Below are 24,084 nucleotides of genomic sequence, written 5' to 3' on the forward strand. Positions count from 1 at the left end.
CAACGTTTCAGAAAAGGCATTGTAGCAAACCAAAAAAGAAATTTTAAGCGCAGCAGAGTAACCAGCGCACATACCTGTTAGCTCAGGTGAGTTTAAAAGGCTTCTGTTGATAACAAGGGCATTTGCTAATTAGATGGTGTGTGTGCAACAATATACTGAAAGGTCAATTATATTGTGCAGCTTATCTCACCACCTGTAGTTATTTAGGTGAAAGCTCCAAAATGCTTGCCTAATATGTCTGTTTATCCAAAAGGAAGTAAAAAGGGAGAGCTAGAAAGATAGCATTGCATCACATTACATGGCAATGCAATGCACAGTTGCTGAAGTTGAACCAAAATGAGCTTGTAATCTGGCTTCTGCAACTTTGAACATGAAAAATCCAATGAGGAGAAGAAAAGCAAAGCCAAAGAGTCCATCCCAAAATCCGACAAACAAGCAAAATGAACAAAAAACATTGAATTCAATTCTTTCTGATTTTAGAAACTGCATTAAAGAAGGGGTGCACCGGTCCTGGAGATACTGCAATACCAGGTCAATGCGTGGAGTGGACAGAGCAAGCTCTTTTTCCATCTCCCTGTTCTAAAAATCCATTTAATATATGGTCCCCAGATAGGGGACGTATCAGATATTAAACTGATAAGAACAGATACTACACTTGATCTTAGCCAAAAGGCCGAGAAGCGATAACCAGAATTGGTTTCAAACTACGGAGCCACCCAAGGATCCTGAAAAGTCCATTTGTGGAGATGAGCTCCTGGACTCCCGTTAAGAAGACATGTTGTCAACCTCTAGATCCCTTACATGCCTGCACTTTTCGGCTTGCTGCTGCTGCAATCCACGCGTTTTAGATCTGCATAACTCCACCTCTTTAAACACAGCACCTTCACCCCCTGCTGTTCCCACCCGCCTCAACACCGTTGGAAGGGAGGAGAACCAATTAAGGCGGGGGGTGGGGTGGAACGAGCAGCTGTCTACCCTTAGCAGGAGGGCTCCTGATTACATACCTCTCCTGCTGCTGCTGCTGCTGCTGGCTGTCCAGCAGCAGACTGAAGGTGGCTGCTGCTGTGCACAGGTATATAAAGGCTCAGAGCCTATTATGACACGCGCAGCCAGCGTTCCATTGCCACATTCCATCTACTGCAGGCAGGATACCTGGCTGGCTGAATGTCGCTGAGAAGCTCACAGAGACCGCCATAAGCAACAGTTTAACAGAATGCCACAGACTAATCAACCAAACTTTTTGGGTTGGGTTCTCTTTTATAGTCTGCAGGCATTAAATGAAAGAAGTCAGTGTTCCAGCAGAAGGAGACAACGTTTCAGAAAAGGCATTGTAGCAAACCAAAAAAGAAATTTTAAGCGCAGCAGAGTAACCAACGCACATACCTGTTAGCTCAGGTGAGTTTAAAAGGCTGCTGTTGATAACAAGGGCATTTGCTAAATAGATGGTGTGTGTGCAACAATATACTGAAAGGTCAATTATATTGTGCAGCTTATCTCACCACCTGTAGTTATTTAGGTGAAAGCTCCAAAATGCTTGCCTAATATGTCTGTTTATCCAAAAGGAAGTAAAAAGGGAGAGCTAGAAAGATAGCATTGCATCACATTACATGGCAATGCAATGCACAGTTGCTGAAGTTGAACCAAAATGAGCTTGTAATCTGGCTTCTGCAACTTTGAACATGAAAAATCCAATGAGGAGAAGAAAAGCAAAGCCAAAGAGTCCATCCCAAAATCCGACAAACAAGCAAAATGAACAAAAAACATTGAATTCAATTCTTTCTGATTTTAGAAACTGCATTAAAGAAGGGGTGCACCGGTCCTGGAGATACTGCAATACCAGGTCAATGCGTGGAGTGGACAGAGCAAGCTCTTTTTCCATCTCCCTGTTCTAAAAATCCATTTAATATATGGTCCCCAGATAGGGGACGTATCAGATATTAAACTGATAAGAACAGATACTACACTTGATCTTAGCCAAAAGGCCGAGAAGCGATAACCAGAATTGGTTTCAAACTACGGAGCCACCCAAGGATCCTGAAAAGTCCATTTGTGGAGATGAGCTCCTGGACTCCCGTTAAGAAGACATGTTGTCAACCTCTAGATCCCTTACATGCCTGCACTTTTCGGCTTGCTGCTGCTGCAATCCACGCGTTTTAGATCTGCATAACTCCACCTCTTTAAACACAGCACCTTCACCCCCTGCTGTTCCCACCCGCCTCAACACCGTTGGAAGGGAGGAGAACCAATTAAGGCGGGGGGTGGGGTGGAACGAGCAGCTGTCTACCCTTAGCAGGAGGGCTCCTGATTACATACCTCTCCTGCTGCTGCTGCTGCTGGCTGTCCAGCAGCAGACTGAAGGTGGCTGCTGCTGTGCACAGGTATATAAAGGCTCAGAGCCTATTATGACACGCGCAGCCAGCGTTCCATTGCCACATTCCATCTACTGCAGGCAGGATACCTGGCTGGCTGAATGTCGCTGAGAAGCTCACAGAGACCGCCATAAGCAACAGTTTAACAGAATGCCACAGACTAATCAACCAAACTTTTTGGGTTGGGTTCTCTTTTATAGTCTGCAGGCATTAAATGAAAGAAGTCAGTGTTCCAGCAGAAGGAGACAACGTTTCAGAAAAGGCATTGTAGCAAACCAAAAAAGAAATTTTAAGCGCAGCAGAGTAACCAGCGCACATACCTGTTAGCTCAGGTGAGTTTAAAAGGCTGCTGTTGATAACAAGGGCATTTGCTAAATAGATGGTGTGTGTGCAACAATATACTGAAAGGTCAATTATATTGTGCAGCTTATCTCACCACCTGTAGTTATTTAGGTGAAAGCTCCAAAATGCTTGCCTAATATGTCTGTTTATCCAAAAGGAAGTAAAAAGGGAGAGCTAGAAAGATAGCATTGCATCACATTACATGGCAATGCAATGCACAGTTGCTGAAGTTGAACCAAAATGAGCTTGTAATCTGGCTTCTGCAACTTTGAACATGAAAAATCCAATGAGGAGAAGAAAAGCAAAGCCAAAGAGTCCATCCCAAAATCCGACAAACGAGCAAAATGAACAAAAAACATTGAATTCAATTCTTTCTGATTTTAGAAACTGCATTAAAGAAGGGGTGCACCGGTCCTGGAGATACTGCAATACCAGGTCAATGCGTGGAGTGGACAGAGCAAGCTCTTTTTCCATCTCCCTGTTCTAAAAATCCATTTAATATATGGTCCCCAGATAGGGGACGTATCAGATATTAAACTGATAAGAACAGATACTACACTTGATCTTAGCCAAAAGGCCGAGAAGCGATAACCAGAATTGGTTTCAAACTACGGAGCCACCCAAGGATCCTGAAAAGTCCATTTGTGGAGATGAGCTCCTGGACTCCCGTTAAGAAGACATGTTGTCAACCTCTAGATCCCTTACATGCCTGCACTTTTCGGCTTGCTGCTGCTGCAATCCACGCGTTTTAGATCTGCATAACTCCACCTCTTTAAACACAGCACCTTCACCCCCTGCTGTTCCCACCCGCCTCAACACCGTTGGAAGGGAGGAGAACCAATTAAGGCGGGGGGTGGGGTGGGACGAGCAGCTGTCTATCCTTAGCAGGAGGGCTCCTGATTACATACCTCTCCTGCTGCTGCTGCTGCTGGCTGTCCAGCAGCAGACTGAAGGTGGCTGCTGCTGTGCACAGGTATATAAAGGCTCAGAGCCTATTATGACACGCGCAGCCAGCGTTCCATTGCCACATTCCATCTACTGCAGGCAGGATACCTGGCTGGCTGAATGTCGCTGAGAAGCTCACAGAGACCGCCATAAGCAACAGTTTAACAGAATGCCACAGACTAATCAACCAAACTTTTTGGGTTGGGTTCTCTTTTATAGTCTGCAGGCATTAAATGAAAGAAGTCAGTGTTCCAGCAGAAGTAGACAACGTTTCAGAAAAGGCATTGTAGCAAACCAAAAAAGAAATTTTAAGCGCAGCAGAGTAACCAGCGCACATACCTGTTAGCTCAGGTGAGTTTAAAAGGCTGCTGTTGATAACAAGGGCATTTGCTAAATATATGGTGTGTGTGCAACAATATACTGAAAGGTCAATTATATTGTGCAGCTTATCTCACCACCTGTAGTTATTTAGGTGAAAGCTCCAAAATGCTTGCCTAATATGTCTGTTTATCCAAAAGGAAGTAAAAAGGGAGAGCTAGAAAGATAGCATTGCATCACATTACATGGCAATGCAATGCACAGTTGCTGAAGTTGAACTAAAATGAGTTTGTAATCTGGCTTCTGCAACTTTGAACATGAAAAATCCAATGAGGAGAAGAAAAGCAAAGCCAAAGAGTCCATCCCAAAATCCGACAAACAAGCAAAATGAACAAAAAACATTGAATTCAATTCTTTCTGATTTTAGAAACTGCATTAAAGAAGGGGTGCACCGGTCCTGGAGATACTGCAATACCAGGTCAATGCGTGGAGTGGACAGAGCAAGCTCTTTTTCCATCTCCCTGTTCTAAAAATCCATTTAATATATGGTCCCCAGATAGGGGACGTATCAGATATTAAACTGATAAGAACAGATACTACACTTGATCTTAGCCAAAAGGCCGAGAAGCGATAACCAGAATTGGTTTCAAACTACGGAGCCACCCAAGGATCCTGAAAAGTCCATTTGTGGAGATGAGCTCCTGGACTCCCGTTAAGAAGACATGTTGTCAACCTCTAGATCCCTTACATGCCTGCACTTTTCGGCTTGCTGCTGCTGCAATCCACGCGTTTTAGATCTGCATAACTCCACCTCTTTAAACACAGCACCTTCACCCCCTGCTGTTCCCACCCGCCTCAACACCGTTGGAAGGGAGGAGAACCAATTAAGGCGGGGGGTGGGGTGGGACGAGCAGCTGTCTACCCTTAGCAGGAGGGCTCCTGATTACATACCTCTCCTGCTGCTGCTGCTGCTGGCTGTCCAGCAGCAGACTGAAGGTGGCTGCTGCTGTGCACAGGTATATAAAGGCTCAGAGCCTATTATGACACGCGCAGCCAGCGTTCCATTGCCACATTCCATCTACTGCAGGCAGGATACCTGGCTGGCTGAATGTCGCTGAGAAGCTCACAGAGACCGCCATAAGCAACAGTTTAACAGAATGCCACAGACTAATCAACCAAACTTTTTGGGTTGGGTTCTCTTTTATAGTCTGCAGGCATTAAATGAAAGAAGTCAGTGTTCCAGCAGAAGTAGACAACGTTTCAGAAAAGGCATTGTAGCAAACCAAAAAAGAAATTTTAAGCGCAGCAGAGTAACCAGCGCACATACCTGTTAGCTCAGGTGAGTTTAAAAGGCTGCTGTTGATAACAAGGGCATTTGCTAAATATATGGTGTGTGTGCAACAATATACTGAAAGGTCAATTATATTGTGCAGCTTATCTCACCACCTGTAGTTATTTAGGTGAAAGCTCCAAAATGCTTGCCTAATATGTCTGTTTATCCAAAAGGAAGTAAAAAGGGAGAGCTAGAAAGATAGCATTGCATCACATTACATGGCAATGCAATGCACAGTTGCTGAAGTTGAACTAAAATGAGTTTGTAATCTGGCTTCTGCAACTTTGAACATGAAAAATCCAATGAGGAGAAGAAAAGCAAAGCCAAAGAGTCCATCCCAAAATCCGACAAACAAGCAAAATGAACAAAAAACATTGAATTCAATTCTTTCTGATTTTAGAAACTGCATTAAAGAAGGGGTGCACCGGTCCTGGAGATACTGCAATGCCAGGTCAATGTGTGGAGTGGACAGAGCAAGCTCTTTTTCCATCTCCCTGTTCTAAAAATCCATTTAATATATGGTCCCCAGATAGGGGACGTATCAGATATTAAACTGATAAGAACAGATACTACACTTGATCTTAGCCAAAAGGCCGAGAAGCGATAACCAGAATTGGTTTCAAACTACGGAGCCACCCAAGGATCCTGAAAAGTCCATTTGTGGAGATGAGCTCCTGGACTCCCGTTAAGAAGACATGTTGTCAACCTCTAGATCCCTTACATGCCTGCACTTTTCGGCTTGCTGCTGCTGCAATCCACGCGTTTTAGATCTGCATAACTCCACCTCTTTAAACACAGCACCTTCACCCCCTGCTGTTCCCACCCGCCTCAACACCGTTGGAAGGGAGGAGAACCAATTAAGGCGGGGGGTGGGGTGGAACGAGCAGCTGTCTACCCTTAGCAGGAGGGCTCCTGATTACATACCTCTCCTGCTGCTGCTGCTGCTGGCTGTCCAGCAGCAGACTGAAGGTGGCTGCTGCTGTGCACAGGTATATAAAGGCTCAGAGCCTATTATGACACGCGCAGCCAGCGTTCCATTGCCACATTCCATCTACTGCAGGCAGGATACCTGGCTGGCTGAATGTCGCTGAGAAGCTCACAGAGACCGCCATAAGCAACAGTTTAACAGAATGCCACAGACTAATCAACCAAACTTTTTGGGTTGGGTTCTCTTTTATAGTCTGCAGGCATTAAATGAAAGAAGTCAGTGTTCCAGCAGAAGGAGACAACGTTTCAGAAAAGGCATTGTAGCAAACCAAAAAAGAAATTTTAAGCGCAGCAGAGTAACCAGCGCACATACCTGTTAGCTCAGGTGAGTTTAAAAGGCTGCTGTTGATAACAAGGGCATTTGCTAAATAGATGGTGTGTGTGCAACAATATACTGAAAGGTCAATTATATTGTGCAGCTTATCTCACCACCTGTAGTTATTTAGGTGAAAGCTCCAAAATGCTTGCCTAATATGTCTGTTTATCCAAAAGGAAGTAAAAAGGGAGAGCTAGAAAGATAGCATTGCATCACATTACATGGCAATGCAATGCACAGTTGCTGAAGTTGAACCAAAATGAGCTTGTAATCTGGCTTCTGCAACTTTGAACATGAAAAATCCAATGAGGAGAAGAAAAGCAAAGCCAAAGAGTCCATCCCAAAATCCGACAAACAAGCAAAATGAACAAAAAACATTGAATTCAATTCTTTCTGATTTTAGAAACTGCATTAAAGAAGGGGTGCACCGGTCCTGGAGATACTGCAATACCAGGTCAATGCGTGGAGTGGACAGAGCAAGCTCTTTTTCCATCTCCCTGTTCTAAAAATCCATTTAATATATGGTCCCCAGATAGGGGACGTATCAGATATTAAACTGATAAGAACAGATACTACACTTGATCTTAGCCAAAAGGCCGAGAAGCGATAACCAGAATTGGTTTCAAACTACGGAGCCACCCAAGGATCCTGAAAAGTCCATTTGTGGAGATGAGCTCCTGGACTCCCGTTAAGAAGACATGTTGTCAACCTCTAGATCCCTTACATGCCTGCACTTTTCGGCTTGCTGCTGCTGCAATCCACGCGTTTTAGATCTGCATAACTCCACCTCTTTAAACACAGCACCTTCACCCCCTGCTGTTCCCACCCGCCTCAACACCGTTGGAAGGGAGGAGAACCAATTAAGGCGGGGGGTGGGGTGGAACGAGCAGCTGTCTACCCTTAGCAGGAGGGCTCCTGATTACATACCTCTCCTGCTGCTGCTGCTGCTGGCTGTCCAGCAGCAGACTGAAGGTGGCTGCTGCTGTGCACAGGTATATAAAGGCTCAGAGCCTATTATGACACGCGCAGCCAGCGTTCCATTGCCACATTCCATCTACTGCAGGCAGGATACCTGGCTGGCTGAATGTCGCTGAGAAGCTCACAGAGACCGCCATAAGCAACAGTTTAACAGAATGCCACAGACTAATCAACCAAACTTTTTGGGTTGGGTTCTCTTTTATAGTCTGCAGGCATTAAATGAAAGAAGTCAGTGTTCCAGCAGAAGGAGACAACGTTTCAGAAAAGGCATTGTAGCAAACCAAAAAAGAAATTTTAAGCGCAGCAGAGTAACCAGCGCACATACCTGTTAGCTCAGGTGAGTTTAAAAGGCTGCTGTTGATAACAAGGGCATTTGCTAAATAGATGGTGTGTGTGCAACAATATACTGAAAGGTCAATTATATTGTGCAGCTTATCTCACCACCTGTAGTTATTTAGGTGAAAGCTCCAAAATGCTTGCCTAATATGTCTGTTTATCCAAAAGGAAGTAAAAAGGGAGAGCTAGAAAGATAGCATTGCATCACATTACATGGCAATGCAATGCACAGTTGCTGAAGTTGAACCAAAATGAGCTTGTAATCTGGCTTCTGCAACTTTGAACATGAAAAATCCAATGAGGAGAAGAAAAGCAAAGCCAAAGAGTCCATCCCAAAATCCGACAAACAAGCAAAATGAACAAAAAACATTGAATTCAATTCTTTCTGATTTTAGAAACTGCATTAAAGAAGGGGTGCACCGGTCCTGGAAATACTGCAATACCAGGTCAATGCGTGGAGTGGACAGAGCAAGCTCTTTTTCCATCTCCCTGTTCTAAAAATCCATTTAATATATGGTCCCCAGATAGGGGACGTATCAGATATTAAACTGATAAGAACAGATACTACACTTGATCTTAGCCAAAAGGCCGAGAAGCGATAACCAGAATTGGTTTCAAACTACGGAGCCACCCAAGGATCCTGAAAAGTCCATTTGTGGAGATGAGCTCCTGGACTCCCGTTAAGAAGACATGTTGTCAACCTCTAGATCCCTTACATGCCTGCACTTTTCGGCTTGCTGCTGCTGCAATCCACGCGTTTTAGATCTGCATAACTCCACCTCTTTAAACACAGCACCTTCACCCCCTGCTGTTCCCACCCGCCTCAACACCGTTGGAAGGGAGGAGAACCAATTAAGGCGGGGGGTGGGGTGGAACGAGCAGCTGTCTACCCTTAGCAGGAGGGCTCCTGATTACATACCTCTCCTGCTGCTGCTGCTGCTGGCTGTCCAGCAGCAGACTGAAGGTGGCTGCTGCTGTGCACAGGTATATAAAGGCTCAGAGCCTATTATGACACGCGCAGCCAGCGTTCCATTGCCACATTCCATCTACTGCAGGCAGGATACCTGGCTGGCTGAATGTCGCTGAGAAGCTCACAGAGACCGCCATAAGCAACAGTTTAACAGAATGCCACAGACTAATCAACCAAACTTTTTGGGTTGGGTTCTCTTTTATAGTCTGCAGGCATTAAATGAAAGAAGTCAGTGTTCCAGCAGAAGGAGACAACGTTTCAGAAAAGGCATTGTAGCAAACCAAAAAAGAAATTTTAAGCGCAGCAGAGTAACCAGCGCACATACCTGTTAGCTCAGGTGAGTTTAAAAGGCTGCTGTTGATAACAAGGGCATTTGCTAAATAGATGGTGTGTGTGCAACAATATACTGAAAGGTCAATTATATTGTGCAGCTTATCTCACCACCTGTAGTTATTTAGGTGAAAGCTCCAAAATGCTTGCCTAATATGTCTGTTTATCCAAAAGGAAGTAAAAAGGGAGAGCTAGAAAGATAGCATTGCATCACATTACATGGCAATGCAATGCACAGTTGCTGAAGTTGAACCAAAATGAGCTTGTAATCTGGCTTCTGCAACTTTGAACATGAAAAATCCAATGAGGAGAAGAAAAGCAAAGCCAAAGAGTCCATCCCAAAATCCGACAAACAAGCAAAATGAACAAAAAACATTGAATTCAATTCTTTCTGATTTTAGAAACTGCATTAAAGAAGGGGTGCACCGGTCCTGGAGATACTGCAATACCAGGTCAATGCGTGGAGTGGACAGAGCAAGCTCTTTTTCCATCTCCCTGTTCTAAAAATCCATTTAATATATGGTCCCCAGATAGGGGACGTATCAGATATTAAACTGATAAGAACAGATACTACACTTGATCTTAGCCAAAAGGCCGAGAAGCGATAACCAGAATTGGTTTCAAACTACGGAGCCACCCAAGGATCCTGAAAAGTCCATTTGTGGAGATGAGCTCCTGGACTCCCGTTAAGAAGACATGTTGTCAACCTCTAGATCCCTTACATGCCTGCACTTTTCGGCTTGCTGCTGCTGCAATCCACGCGTTTTAGATCTGCGTAACTCCACCTCTTTAAACACGGCACCTTCACCCCCTGCTGTTCCCACCCGCCTCAACACCGTTGGAAGGGAGGAGAACCAATTAAGGCGGGGGGTGGGGTGGAACGAGCAGCTGTCTACCCTTAGCAGGAGGGCTCCTGATTACATACCTCTCCTGCTGCTGCTGGCTGTCCAGCAGCAGACTGAAGGTGGCTGCTGCTGTGCACAGGTATATAAAGGCTCAGAGCCTATTATGACACGCGCAGCCAGCGTTCCATTGCCACATTCCATCTACTGCAGGCAGGATACCTGGCTGGCTGAATGTCGCTGAGAAGCTCACAGAGACCGCCATAAGCAACAGTTTAACAGAATGCCACAGACTAATCAACCAAACTTTTTGGGTTGGGTTCTCTTTTATAGTCTGCAGGCATTAAATGAAAGAAGTCAGTGTTCCAGCAGAAGGAGACAACGTTTCAGAAAAGGCATTGTAGCAAACCAAAAAAGAAATTTTAAGCGCAGCAGAGTAACCAGCGCACATACCTGTTAGCTCAGGTGAGTTTAAAAGGCTGCTGTTGATAACAAGGGCATTTGCTAAATAGATGGTGTGTGTGCAACAATATACTGAAAGGTCAATTATATTGTGCAGCTTATCTCACCACCTGTAGTTATTTAGGTGAAAGCTCCAAAATGCTTGCCTAATATGTCTGTTTATCCAAAAGGAAGTAAAAAGGGAGAGCTAGAAAGATAGCATTGCATCACATTACATGGCAATGCAATGCACAGTTGCTGAAGTTGAACCAAAATGAGCTTGTAATCTGGCTTCTGCAACTTTGAACATGAAAAATCCAATGAGGAGAAGAAAAGCAAAGCCAAAGAGTCCATCCCAAAATCCGACAAACAAGCAAAATGAACAAAAAACATTGAATTCAATTATTTCTGATTTTAGAAACTGCATTAAAGAAGGGGTGCACCGGTCCTGGAGATACTGCAATACCAGGTCAATGCGTGGAGTGGACAGAGCAAGCTCTTTTTCCATCTCCCTGTTCTAAAAATCCATTTAATATATGGTCCCCAGATAGGGGACGTATCAGATATTAAACTGATAAGAACAGATACTACACTTGATCTTAGCCAAAAGGCCGAGAAGCGATAACCAGAATTGGTTTCAAACTACGGAGCCACCCAAGGATCCTGAAAAGTCCATTTGTGGAGATGAGCTCCTGGACTCCCGTTAAGAAGACATGTTGTCAACCTCTAGATCCCTTACATGCCTGCACTTTTCGGCTTGCTGCTGCTGCAATCCACGCGTTTTAGATCTGCATAACTCCACCTCTTTAAACACAGCACCTTCACCCCCTGCTGTTCCCACCCGCCTCAACACCGTTGGAAGGGAGGAGAACCAATTAAGGCGGGGGGTGGGGTGGAACGAGCAGCTGTCTACCCTTAGCAGGAGGGCTCCTGATTACATACCTCTCCTGCTGCTGCTGCTGCTGGCTGTCCAGCAGCAGACTGAAGGTGGCTGCTGCTGTGCACAGGTATATAAAGGCTCAGAGCCTATTATGACACGCGCAGCCAGCGTTCCATTGCCACATTCCATCTACTGCAGGCAGGATACCTGGCTGGCTGAATGTCGCTGAGAAGCTCACAGAGACCGCCATAAGCAACAGTTTAACAGAATGCCACAGACTAATCAACCAAACTTTTTGGGTTGGGTTCTCTTTTATAGTCTGCAGGCATTAAATGAAAGAAGTCAGTGTTCCAGCAGAAGGAGACAACGTTTCAGAAAAGGCATTGTAGCAAACCAAAAAAGAAATTTTAAGCGCAGCAGAGTAACCAGCGCACATACCTGTTAGTTCAGGTGAGTTTAAAAGGCTGCTGTTGATAACAAGGGCATTTGCTAAATAGATGGTGTGTGTGCAACAATATACTGAAAGGTCAATTATATTGTGCAGCTTATCTCACCACCTGTAGTTATTTAGGTGAAAGCTCCAAAATGCTTGCCTAATATGTCTGTTTATCCAAAAGGAAGTAAAAAGGGAGAGCTAGAAAGATAGCATTGCATCACATTACATGGCAATGCAATGCACAGTTGCTGAAGTTGAACCAAAATGAGCTTGTAATCTGGCTTCTGCAACTTTGAACATGAAAAATCCAATGAGGAGAAGAAAAGCAAAGCCAAAGAGTCCATCCCAAAATCCGACAAACAAGCAAAATGAACAAAAAACATTGAATTCAATTCTTTCTGATTTTAGAAACTGCATTAAAGAAGGGGTGCACCGGTCCTGGAGATACTGCAATACCAGGTCAATGCGTGGAGTGGACAGAGCAAGCTCTTTTTCCATCTCCCTGTTCTAAAAATCCATTTAATATATGGTCCCCAGATAGGGGACGTATCAGATATTAAACTGATAAGAACAGATTTTTTTTGATTGAATATATCTTTTATTAGCACAAAAAATAAGTTAACAGACAGTGTACAGTGCCGCAGCCCAGTACTCATAGAATTCTACATCATATTTACATAGCATGAGGATACGACGCACTAACTAGACACATCACACCCCTATGCTACACAAAACACTCAATCTGAAAGAAAAAGCATGTCAATCAATACAGTACGACGAACCGTGATAAGGGATGGGGATTGGGAAAAACGGGATGGGGAGGGGAAAATCACAGGCCCGAAGCTTTATTGAAAGACAAGACACATAAGGGGAGAGGGGGAGGAGGGGTTTAGTCCTCATCCTCGTCCTCCGGACCGTCCATGATGGAATAGTCTCTGAGCAGGCTGTGGATCAGCCTGCGGCAGTCCTGGATGGACATCCTCTCCCTCCTCAAGATGAGCCGGTTCCTGGCGACCCAAACGGCATCCTTGAAGCAGTTCATAAGGCGCCAAGCCTCCTGGATGGCTCCGACGGTATGAACCCCAGGGAAGAGTCCGTAAAGCACAGAATGGTGCGATAGGCTCGCCCTGGGGACAGAGTTCCTCAGGTCGTCCTCAAGTGCAGTCAATAGGCGCTGTGCAAATCCGCAGTCCCAAAAAGTGTGCAAAGATGTTTCCTCCACGAAGGGGCACCTTGGGCAGTACCGGGTCTTGCACAGGTTCCGGGCATGCATGAATGACCGGACGGGCAGTCCGCCCTGAATCGCCATCCACGACAAGTCCTTGTGCCCGTTGGTCAGCCTGTCAGACGACACATTTGTCCACACAGTCTCCAGCGTGTCCTGGTGAAGTCCTGTGATGTTCTCCACGTCATCCTTGGCTCTGATTAGCTTGTGGATAGTTTTGGGCTTCCACAAGTCGGGCTTGAGTCCCTCCAGTTGATGCTCCCCCACAAATCGAACGACTTCTCCGTAGAACCATGGCGTCGTCCAGTTGTAGGGGAAGGAGCTGTCCCACTTGTCCCAGCCGAGTCGCCTCCAAAGAGGAAGCAGGAAGAAGCGAGACATGGACCTGCCCGCGGAGCCATTCTTGACTTGCAAAGTCCGGCGGACACAATCACACACAAAAGAGGATCGCAGGAGGGTGGGGATATCTGGAACGCCCTTCCCACCCTTGCGAGGCTCCTTGTACATGACGGCCCGCCTGACTCTGTCCATCTTGGATCCCCAGACAAAGTGAAACACTGTCCTGGTAATGGCCCTGCACACAGTGACGTGTGGGGGCCAGGCCTGCGCCGTGTACTGCAAGACGGGCAGGACCTCATTACGCAGGACGAGTGCCTTACCCTCACAAGTGAGGTGTCTGAGGCTCCAGAGTCCGATCCGTTGCTTCACCTTGGCCAAGCGTTCTTGCCAGGACTTGAGGGCCGCTCCTTCCTTCCCGAACCAGACTCCCAGCACCTTGAGGAAATCCGGTTGAATGTTGAAGGGGAAGGGGGCGGAGGAGGCCGGCTGCCAATCCCCGAAGAGCATGGCTTCCGACTTCCTGCAGTTGACTTTGGCCCCTGAAGCCCGGCCGAACCTCTCACACGTCTGGACGAGGGCGTCGACTGAACCACGATCAGCGCAGAAGACGGTGACGTCGTCCATGTAGAGCGAGCACTTGACCTCGTGTCGTCCCGGACCCGGTGCGGTGATCCCTCTGATCTCTCCATTCTGCCGGATAGCCTCTGCGAAGAGTTCTATAACACAAACAAAAAGAAGAGGTGATAGAGGGCAGCCTTGTCTGACCCCAGAGAGGACAGGGAAGGGGTCAGTCTTCCAGCCGTTCACCAACACCGAGCTGTGGATATCAAAATACATCAGACGGACATACGAACAAAACATGTTACCCAAACCTAACCGGTGCAGAGCTCGGCCCATGAACTCGTGGGAAACCCGGTCGAAGGCCTTCTCCTGATCCAAGGAGACCAGGGCCGTGTGTGCGCGGCGGACCTTGATGTACTCGACCGTGTCCCGCACGAGAGCGAGGCTGTCTGCGATGCGACGTCCAGGGATGCCGCAGGTCTGGTCCGGGTGGATGATCCGTCCGATGACCGTCTTAAGTCGTGTCGCCATCGTCTTGGCCAGGATCTTGTAGTCCACGTTGAGCAGAGTGATGGGACGCCAATTCCTCAGGTCGCACCTCTCTCCCTTCCGCTTGTACAGGATCGTGACCATTCCTTCCCTCAAAGATGGAGGCATTCTACCCTCCACCACCATCTCCTCGTACAGGTCCAACAGGTCCGGACAGATGAGGTCTCCCAGCGCTACATAGAGCTCCGCTGGAAGACCATCACTGCCCGGGGTCCTGCCGGTCCTAAAGGATTTAGCGGCAGAGAGCAATTCGCCCACCATCAGAGGTTTGTCCAAGGCTGCCGTGCCTGCAGGATCAAGATGGTTAGTGATACCTGACAGGAACTTATCAGCAGCGTCAGGGTCGGTAGTCTTGTGGGAGTAGAGTTCGCTGTAGAAGTCGCTGACGACCCTCATCACGTCCTCCTTCCCACGTCGCATGTTTCCGCTCTCGTCTCGCAGCTCGTTCAGGGGCGTGTGACCGGCATGAAGTTTCCTGAAAAAGAATGAGTTACATTTCTCACCCTTCTCCAGATTCTCCACTTTGGAACGGAAGACGATTCGCTTGGACTCCTCCTCAAAGTGCCTTTTCAGGCTCTTCTTGGTCTCCTCCAGCTCCTCCCTCACGTCCCAGCCGCAGTGAAGAAGGTCCTGCAGCGACCGCAGCTCGCGCTGCAGCCCTCTGAAGTCCCTCCTCTTCTCACACTCCTGTTGTCGACCCTTGGCCTGAAAGAAACAGCGAAACTCAAGTTTAACATATTCCCACCAATCAGAGACTGTTTGGAAGCTACCCTTGTAGGACTGCCACATTGCGTAGGCTGCTCTCAGCTCCTCCACGACTTCATCCTGAGCCAGCAGAGCACAATTCAGCTTCCAGGAGCCGGGGCCGGACGGAAAACCGTCGCCGAGGACACCTTGTAAGTGAATGGCTCTGTGGTCGGAGAAGAAGCAGGAGACTATCGAGTGCCTACTCTGCCTGACTGCCCGAGAGGTGAACACAAAGTCAATCCTGGAGCGGAGTGAGCCATCGGGTCGGCTCCACGAATAGTTCGTGGAGCCTCTCCCCATGGAGCCCACCACGTCCTGAAGAGAGGCCTCGGTTACCATCTCGATGAGCAGCTTGGACGTGATGTCCAACTTGGCAGATGTGCCAGAACTACGACCATCCTCCTCGATGGGGCAGTTGAAATCCCCGGCCATCACTAAGGTCCTGGTGGTGGCAAGCTGAAGCCGCAGGGTCTGGAAAAGCTCCAAACGCTCATTCTTCAGTGGGGACGCATACACGTTGATGAACCTGACAGGTTCTCCCGCCCAGTTGCCATCTACAACAAGAGCCCTGCCGCAGATGAGCTCCTGGACGGACTCAAGCGTGAATGCACCCCCCCTAATCAGAATTGCGACCCCCGCAGACTTGCAGTCATCCCCACCGGACCAGTAGGATGGACCGTGGGACCACTCCCTGGCCAGATGTTTGAAGGACCTAGAGGAGGGAAGGGAACATTCCTGCAACATATAAACATCACACAACTGGGAAGTAAGGAAGGCATAAATAGTCTGACGTCTGAACTTGTCCTTGATGCTCCTGACATTAATGGAAAATAAGTTAATATTAGCCATCATGTAGGGAAAAAAGAAAAAGTTAGCGCAGGCAATACACCTTAGTTACCACTCCGGTCGGGTGGTCCCTCGTCGGTGTTGACTGCTGGTGACGGGATCACCAGCAGGCCCTCTTCCTCCATCTGGTAAAGCAGCGCGGCCTCGATCTCGGCGACCACCAGTTCCTCCTCTTCTGGCTCGGCCACCAGGGTCTCAACCATGTGCTCCATCTCTTCTGGCTCAGGGAGGGTATCCTCCTTTTCGCCTACGAAATCCAGAATCTTCTTTTTGGAGGATTCAGTAACAGGGCTGTCCTCCACCTTCCTCTTTCCCCGGGTTGGAACTGGGGAGACAAGAAGGGGAAAATCCTCCTCGGAATAGATAGCGGCGGGTGGAGGAAAGGTTAATTCCACCGCTACCATGGTCTGGGGAGGGAGAGTGGCTGCCGGGGCAGGGGAAAGGACACCTGCTGAGGAGTAGGGGAAGGAGGAAGAGGAAGTGGAATCCTCAGCAGGGGTGGCCGGGGTGGGGGGGAATTGGACGGGGGTGGCAGGGGGAGGGATCGAGAGAGGGGTGACAGAACTCTTACCCTCCTTTGACTTTTTCTTCTGCTTCGGAGCTGCTGGGACCGTCGCTGGGGCTTTGGCCACCGACTCCTTGACCGCTTTGGCCTTGGTCGTCTCGGCCTTGGCCGCTGGGGCCTTGGTCGTCGCGTCCTTGACCTTCACAGGCCTGGTCGTCGGGGCCTTGTCCTCCGTAGCTGGGGTCGTCGCAACCACCGATGCCCAGGATCTCTCACGCTTGGGGCAATCCTTGTACAGATGAGCCGCCAGCCCACACAGGTTGCAGGATGTCTTCTTCGGGCAGTCCTTCGAGCTGTGTCCCGTCACTCGACAAATCCTGCAGGCATCCTCCTTGCAGTCCTTCATCTCGTGGCCGTTCTTGCCGCATCTCCTGCAGTTCCGCGGCATGTCCGGGTAATAGATGAGGCCGTAGGAGTTGCCCAGGGAGAATGTCGGGGGCAGGTGCCGAAGTCCGTCTGAGTACGCCAGGTCCCTGTGAAGTCTAACGGTCACCGACCACTTACCTGTCCAGAAGCCGAGTCCATTCAGGATGTGAGAGGGTTCCTTCACAACCAAACAGAAGCGTCTCAGGAAGGTACAGATGTCTTGGCCTGGGGTGTGCGGGTTGCGCATGGAGACCGTGATCCTCCTTTCGTCCCTCTGGATAGGGCAGCTACCTGTAAAGGCAGAGAAAGAATTATCCGGTCCTTTTGCGCTTACCATTTCCCAGAACCTCCTGCAGGTGTTCACAATGGCGAAGGTGATGAAGAAGATCCCCGTCAAGAAGGTCTGGATGCTGAGGGTGTCCGACCTGGAGAAGCCTCGATCCAGCAGCATCTTCTGGCAGAACACGTCCGAGGACAAGTCCGGCACCCTCCCATCCACTTCCTTCAGCTTCAGGGCCACCGTCTGCCGCATCCATGGCTCCAGGGCTGGAGCTTCGTGGCGAGGCTTCTGGGGTCCCTTCTGCTGGCCAGTCGTGGAGGCAGAGTCCTTGGGGTCAGAATCTGCTCCTGGCTGGGCCCTCCTGGCTGTCCCCTGCTCCAGGCTCTTCTTTTCGGCCTTCCTCGCAGCGCTTGCCATGGCTTTCCTCCTGCAGTTACTTCTTGGAGCTGGATCTGGAACTCTTCCCGGAATGGGTGGGGCTATGCAGATTCTTCTCCCGTCGTGTTCTGGACAAATTCCCCGAAAGGTCTTTGTCTCGATGATTTTCTTCCTCGAAGATTCCACAGGACAGCCCGATTCTTCTCCGAGTCTTCGTCTTCTTCTGGATTCTTTAGAGCTTCTTCCTCCCACCGATATCCGCCTTCCTTCTCCGATGTCAGCTGGGCTCCGAAGCTCTTCTCCTTCCGAGTTCGATCGCTCTCGTCAAGTGTAGATCGTAGCTCTTGTGTTCTTAAAAGAACAGATACTACACTTGATCTTAGCCAAAAGGCCGAGAAGCGATAACCAGAATTGGTTTCAAACTACGGAGCCACCCAAGGATCCTGAAAAGTCCATTTGTGGAGATGAGCTCCTGGACTCCCGTTAAGAAGACATGTTGTCAACCTCTAGATCCCTTACATGCCTGCACTTTTCGGCTTGCTGCTGCTGCAATCCACGCGTTTTAGATCTGCATAACTCCACCTCTTTAAACACAGCACCTTCACCCCCTGCTGTTCCCACCCGCCTCAACACCGTTGGAAGGGAGGAGAACCAATTAAGGCGGGGGGTGGGGTGGAACGAGCAGCTGTCTACCCTTAGCAGGAGGGCTCCTGATTACATACCTCTCCTGCTGCTGCTGCTGCTGGCTGTCCAGCAGCAGACTGAAGGTGGCTGCTGCTGTGCACAGGTATATAAAGGCTCAGAGCCTATTATGACACGCGCAGCCAGCGTTCCATTGCCACATTCCATCTACTGCAGGCAGGATACCTGGCTGGCTGAATGTCGCTGAGAAGCTCACAGAGACCGCCATAAGCAACAGTTTAACAGAATGCCACAGACTAATCAACCAAACTTTTTGGGTTGGGTTCTCTTTTATAGTCTGCAGGCATTAAATGAAAGAAGTCAGTGTTCCAGCAGAAGGAGACAACGTTTCAGAAAAGGCATTGTAGCAAACCAAAAAAGAAATTTTAAGCGCAGCAGAGTAACCAGCGCACATACCTGTTAGCTCAGGTGAGTTTAAAAGGCTGCTGTTGATAACAAGGGCATTTGCTAAATAGATGGTGTGTGTGCAACAATATACTGAAAGGTCAATTATATTGTGCAGCTTATCTCACCACCTGTAGTTATTTAGGTGAAAGCTCCAAAATGCTTGCCTAATATGTCTGTTTATCCAAAAGGAAGTAAAAAGGGAGAGCTAGAAAGATAGCATTGCATCACATTACATGGCAATGCAATGCACAGTTGCTGAAGTTGAACCAAAATGAGCTTGTAATCTGGCTTCTGCAACTTTGAACATGAAAAATCCAATGAGGAGAAGAAAAGCAAAGCCAAAGAGTCCATCCCAAAATCCGACAAACAAGCAAAATGAACAAAAAACATTGAATTCAATTCTTTCTGATTTTAGAAACTGCATTAAAGAAGGGGTGCACCGGTCCTGGAGATACTGCAATACCAGGTCAATGCGTGGAGTGGACAGAGCAAGCTCTTTTTCCATCTCCCTGTTCTAAAAATCCATTTAATATATGGTCCCCAGATAGGGGACGTATCAGATATTAAACTGATAAGAACAGATACTACACTTGATCTTAGCCAAAAGGCCGAGAAGCGATAACCAGAATTGGTTTCAAACTACGGAGCCACCCAAGGATCCTGAAAAGTCCATTTGTGGAGATGAGCTCCTGGACTCCCGTTAAGAAGACATGTTGTCAACCTCTAGATCCCTTACATGCCTGCACTTTTCGGCTTGCTGCTGCTGCAATCCACGCGTTTTAGATCTGCATAACTCCACCTCTTTAAACACAGCACCTTCACCCCCTGCTGTTCCCACCCGCCTCAACACCGTTGGAAGGGAGGAGAACCAATTAAGGCGGGGGGTGGGGTGGAACGAGCAGCTGTCTACCCTTAGCAGGAGGGCTCCTGATTACATACCTCTCCTGCTGCTGCTGCTGCTGGCTGTCCAGCAGCAGACTGAAGGTGGCTGCTGCTGTGCACAGGTATATAAAGGCTCAGAGCCTATTATGACACGCGCAGCCAGCGTTCCATTGCCACATTCCATCTACTGCAGGCAGGATACCTGGCTGGCTGAATGTCGCTGAGAAGCTCACAGAGACCACCATAAGCAACAGTTTAACAGAATGCCACAGACTAATCAACCAAACTTTTTGGGTTGGGTTCTCTTTTATAGTCTGCAGGCATTAAATGAAAGAAGTCAGTGTTCCAGCAGAAGGAGACAACGTTTCAGAAAAGGCATTGTAGCAAACCAAAAAAGAAATTTTAAGCGCAGCAGAGTAACCAGCGCACATACCTGTTAGCTCAGGTGAGTTTAAAAGGCTGCTGTTGATAACAAGGGCATTTGCTAAATAGATGGTGTGTGTGCAACAATATACTGAAAGGTCAATTATATTGTGCAGCTTATCTCACCACCTGTAGTTATTTAGGTGAAAGCTCCAAAATGCTTGCCTAATATGTCTGTTTATCCAAAAGGAAGTAAAAAGGGAGAGCTAGAAAGATAGCATTGCATCACATTACATGGCAATGCAATGCACAGTTGCTGAAGTTGAACCAAAATGAGCTTGTAATCTGGCTTCTGCAACTTTGAACATGAAAAATCCAATGAGGAGAAGAAAAGCAAAGCCAAAGAGTCCATCCCAAAATCCGACAAACAAGCAAAATGAACAAAAAACATTGAATTCAATTCTTTCTGATTTTAGAAACTGCATTAAAGAAGGGGTGCACCGGTCCTGGAGATACTGCAATACCAGGTTAATGCGTGGAGTGGACAGAGCAAGCTCTTTTTCCATCTCCCTGTTCTAAAAATCCATTTAATATATGGTCCCCAGATAGGGGACGTATCAGATATTAAACTGATAAGAACAGATTTTTTTTGATTGAATATATCTTTTATTAGCACAAAAAATAAGTTAACAGACAGTGTACAGTGCCGCAGCCCAGTACTCACAGAATTCTACATCATATTTACATAGCATGAGGATACGACGCACTAACTAGACACATCACACCCCTATGCTACACAAAACACTCAATCTGAAAGAAAAAGCATGTCAATCAATACAGTACGACGAACCGTGATAAGGGATGGGGATTGGGAAAAACGGGATGGGGAGGGGAAAATCACAGGCCCGAAGCTTTATTGAAAGACAAGACACATAAGGGGAGAGGGGGAGGAGGGGTTTAGTCCTCATCCTCGTCCTCCGGACCGTCCATGATGGAATAGTCTCTGAGCAGGCTGTGGATCAGCCTGCGGCAGTCCTGGATGGACATCCTCTCCCTCCTCAAGATGAGCCGGTTCCTGGCGACCCAAACGGCATCCTTGAAGCAGTTCATAAGGCGCCAAGCCTCCTGGATGGCTCCGACGGTATGAACCCCAGGGAAGAGTCCGTAAAGCACAGAATGGTGCGATAGGCTCGCCCTGGGGACAGAGTTCCTCAGGTCGTCCTCAAGTGCAGTCAATAGGCGCTGTGCAAATCCGCAGTCCCAAAAAGTGTGCAAAGATGTTTCCTCCACGAAGGGGCACCTTGGGCAGTACCGGGTCTTGCACAGGTTCCGGGCATGCATGAATGACCGGACGGGCAGTCCGCCCTGAATCGCCATCCACGACAAGTCCTTGTGCCCGTTGGTCAGCCTGTCAGACGACACATTTGTCCACACAGTCTCCAGCGTGTCCTGGTGAAGTCCTGTGATGTTCTCCACGTCATCCTTGGCTCTGATTAGCTTGTGGATAGTTTTGGGCTTCCACAAGTCGGGCTTGAGTCCCTCCAGTTGATGCTCCCCCACAAATCGAACGACTTCTCCGTAGAACCATGGCGTCGTCCAGTTGTAGGGGAAGGAGCTGTCCCACTTGTCCCAGCCGAGTCGCCTCCAAAGAGGAAGCAGGAAGAAGCGAGACATGGACCTGCCCGCGGAGCCATTCTTGACTTGCAAAGTCCGGCGGACACAATCACACACAAAAGAGGATCGCAGGAGGGTGGGGATATCTGGAACGCCCTTCCCACCCTTGCGAGGCTCCTTGTACATGACGGCCCACCTGACTCTGTCCATCTTGGATCCCCAGACAAAGTGAAACACTGTCCTGGTAATGGCCCTGCACACAGTGACGTGTGGGGGCCAGGCCTGCGCCGTGTACTGCAAGACGGGCAGGACCTCATTACGCAGGACGAGTGCCTTACCCTCACAAGTGAGGTGTCTGAGGCTCCAGAGTCCGATCCGTTGCTTCACCTTGGCCAAGCGTTCTTGCCAGGACTTGAGGGCCGCTCCTTCCTTCCCGAACCAGACTCCCAGCACCTTGAGGAAATCCGGTTGAATGTTGAAGGGGAAGGGGGCGGAGGAGGCCGGCTGCCAATCCCCGAAGAGCATGGCTTCCGACTTCCTGCAGTTGACTTTGGCCCCTGAAGCCCGGCCGAACCTCTCACACGTCTGGACGAGGGCGTCGACTGAACCACGATCAGCGCAGAAGACGGTGACGTCGTCCATGTAGAGCGAGCACTTGACCTCGTGTCGTCCCGGACCCGGTGCGGTGATCCCTCTGATCTCTCCATTCTGCCGGATAGCCTCTGCGAAGAGTTCTATAACACAAACAAAAAGAAGAGGTGATAGAGGGCAGCCTTGTCTGACCCCAGAGAGGACAGGGAAGGGGTCAGTCTTCCAGCCGTTCACCAACACCGAGCTGTGGATATCAAAATACATCAGACGGACATACGAACAAAACATGTTACCCAAACCTAACCGGTGCAGAGCTCGGCCCATGAACTCGTGGGAAACCCGGTCGAAGGCCTTCTCCTGATCCAAGGAGACCAGGGCCGCGTGTGCGCGGCGGACCTTGATGTACTCGACCGTGTCCCGCACGAGAGCGAGGCTGTCTGCGATGCGACGTCCAGGGATGCCGCAGGTCTGGTCCGGGTGGATGATCCGTCCGATGACCGTCTTAAGTCGTGTCGCCATCGTCTTGGCCAGGATCTTGTAGTCCACGTTGAGCAGAGTGATGGGACGCCAATTCCTCAGGTCGCACCTCTCTCCCTTCCGCTTGTACAGGATCGTGACCATTCCTTCCCTCAAAGATGGAGGCATTCTACCCTCCACCACCATCTCCTCGTACAGGTCCAACAGGTCCGGACAGATGAGGTCTCCCAGCGCTACATAGAGCTCCGCTGGAAGACCATCACTGCCCGGGGTCCTGCCGGTCCTAAAGGATTTAGCGGCAGAGAGCAATTCGCCCACCATCAGAGGTTTGTCCAAGGCTGCCGTGCCTGCAGGATCAAGATGGTTAGTGATACCTGACAGGAACTTATCAGCAGCGTCAGGGTCGGTAGTCTTGTGGGAGTAGAGTTCGCTGTAGAAGTCGCTGACGACCCTCATCACGTCCTCCTTCCCACGTCGCATGTTTCCGCTCTCGTCTCGCAGCTCGTTCAGGGGCGTGTGACCGGCATGAAGTTTCCTGAAAAAGAATGAGTTACATTTCTCACCCTTCTCCAGATTCTCCACTTTGGAACGGAAGACGATTCGCTTGGACTCCTCCTCAAAGTGCCTTTTCAGGCTCTTCTTGGTCTCCTCCAGCTCCTCCCTCACGTCCCAGCCGCAGTGAAGAAGGTCCTGCAGCGACCGCAGCTCGCGCTGCAGCCCTCTGAAGTCCCTCCTCTTCTCACACTCCTGTTGTCGACCCTTGGCCTGAAAGAAACAGCGAAACTCAAGTTTAACATATTCCCACCAATCAGAGACTGTTTGGAAGCTACCCTTGTAGGACTGCCACATTGCGTAGGCTGCTCTCAGCTCCTCCACGACTTCATCCTGAGCCAGCAGAGCACAATTCAGCTTCCAGGAGCCGGGGCCGGACGGAAAACCGTCGCCGAGGACACCTTGTAAGTGAATGGCTCTGTGGTCGGAGAAGAAGCAGGAGACTATCGAGTGCCTACTCTGCCTGACTGCCCGAGAGGTGAACACAAAGTCAATCCTGGAGCGGAGTGAGCCATCGGGTCGGCTCCACGAATAGTTCGTGGAGCCTCTCCCCATGGAGCCCACCACGTCCTGAAGAGAGGCCTCGGTTACCATCTCGATGAGCAGCTTGGACGTGATGTCCAACTTGGCAGATGTGCCAGAACTACGACCATCCTCCTCGATGGGGCAGTTGAAATCCCCGGCCATCACTAAGGTCCTGGTGGTGGCAAGCTGAAGCCGCAGGGTCTGGAAAAGCTCCAAACGCTCATTCTTCAGTGGGGACGCATACACGTTGATGAACCTGACAGGTTCTCCCGCCCAGTTGCCATCTACAACAAGAGCCCTGCCGCAGATGAG

The 24,084-nt window shown here is 48.9% G+C and overlaps 12 non-coding genes and 1 pseudogene across 12 annotated transcripts; all 13 read right to left on the reverse strand.

The window, feature by feature from the left end:
- Window positions 1-494: 494 nt before the first annotated feature.
- Window positions 495-685, reverse strand: LOC141207669 (U2 spliceosomal RNA). Its single transcript, XR_012277998.1, has one exon. It is a non-coding gene; the product is annotated as a U2 spliceosomal RNA (small nuclear RNA).
- Window positions 686-1,803: 1,118 nt separating this feature from the next.
- Window positions 1,804-1,994, reverse strand: LOC141207670 (U2 spliceosomal RNA). The gene has a single exon (XR_012277999.1). It is a non-coding gene; the product is annotated as a U2 spliceosomal RNA (small nuclear RNA).
- Window positions 1,995-3,109: 1,115 nt separating this feature from the next.
- Window positions 3,110-3,300, reverse strand: LOC141207671 (U2 spliceosomal RNA). Its single transcript, XR_012278000.1, has one exon. It is a non-coding gene; the product is annotated as a U2 spliceosomal RNA (small nuclear RNA).
- Window positions 3,301-4,415: 1,115 nt separating this feature from the next.
- LOC141207672 (U2 spliceosomal RNA) lies at window positions 4,416-4,606 on the reverse strand. The gene has a single exon (XR_012278001.1). It is a non-coding gene; the product is annotated as a U2 spliceosomal RNA (small nuclear RNA).
- A 1,115-nt stretch (window positions 4,607-5,721) lies between these two features.
- Window positions 5,722-5,912, reverse strand: LOC141207203 (U2 spliceosomal RNA). The gene has a single exon (XR_012277624.1). It is a non-coding gene; the product is annotated as a U2 spliceosomal RNA (small nuclear RNA).
- Window positions 5,913-7,027: 1,115 nt separating this feature from the next.
- LOC141207674 (U2 spliceosomal RNA) lies at window positions 7,028-7,218 on the reverse strand. Its single transcript, XR_012278002.1, has one exon. It is a non-coding gene; the product is annotated as a U2 spliceosomal RNA (small nuclear RNA).
- A 1,115-nt stretch (window positions 7,219-8,333) lies between these two features.
- Window positions 8,334-8,524, reverse strand: LOC141207095 (U2 spliceosomal RNA). Its single transcript, XR_012277520.1, has one exon. It is a non-coding gene; the product is annotated as a U2 spliceosomal RNA (small nuclear RNA).
- Window positions 8,525-9,639: 1,115 nt separating this feature from the next.
- Window positions 9,640-9,830, reverse strand: LOC141207675 (U2 spliceosomal RNA). Its single transcript, XR_012278003.1, has one exon. It is a non-coding gene; the product is annotated as a U2 spliceosomal RNA (small nuclear RNA).
- A 1,109-nt stretch (window positions 9,831-10,939) lies between these two features.
- Window positions 10,940-11,130, reverse strand: LOC141207676 (U2 spliceosomal RNA). Its single transcript, XR_012278004.1, has one exon. It is a non-coding gene; the product is annotated as a U2 spliceosomal RNA (small nuclear RNA).
- Window positions 11,131-12,245: 1,115 nt separating this feature from the next.
- LOC141207274 (U2 spliceosomal RNA) lies at window positions 12,246-12,440 on the reverse strand. The gene has a single exon (XR_012277691.1). It is a non-coding gene; the product is annotated as a U2 spliceosomal RNA (small nuclear RNA).
- Window positions 12,441-18,004: 5,564 nt separating this feature from the next.
- LOC141207353 (U2 spliceosomal RNA) lies at window positions 18,005-18,082 on the reverse strand (annotated as a pseudogene).
- A 1,115-nt stretch (window positions 18,083-19,197) lies between these two features.
- LOC141207678 (U2 spliceosomal RNA) lies at window positions 19,198-19,388 on the reverse strand. The gene has a single exon (XR_012278007.1). It is a non-coding gene; the product is annotated as a U2 spliceosomal RNA (small nuclear RNA).
- Window positions 19,389-20,503: 1,115 nt separating this feature from the next.
- Window positions 20,504-20,698, reverse strand: LOC141207286 (U2 spliceosomal RNA). The gene has a single exon (XR_012277699.1). It is a non-coding gene; the product is annotated as a U2 spliceosomal RNA (small nuclear RNA).
- Between the last annotated feature and the right edge of the window lie 3,386 nt (window positions 20,699-24,084).

The sequence above is a fragment of the Phyllobates terribilis genome, unplaced genomic scaffold (genome assembly GCF_046119375.1).
Source record: "Phyllobates terribilis strain yellow unplaced genomic scaffold, ASM4611937v1 Scaffold_160__1_contigs__length_4322635, whole genome shotgun sequence".
In the NCBI taxonomy this organism is placed as follows: Eukaryota; Metazoa; Chordata; class Amphibia; order Anura; family Dendrobatidae; genus Phyllobates; species Phyllobates terribilis.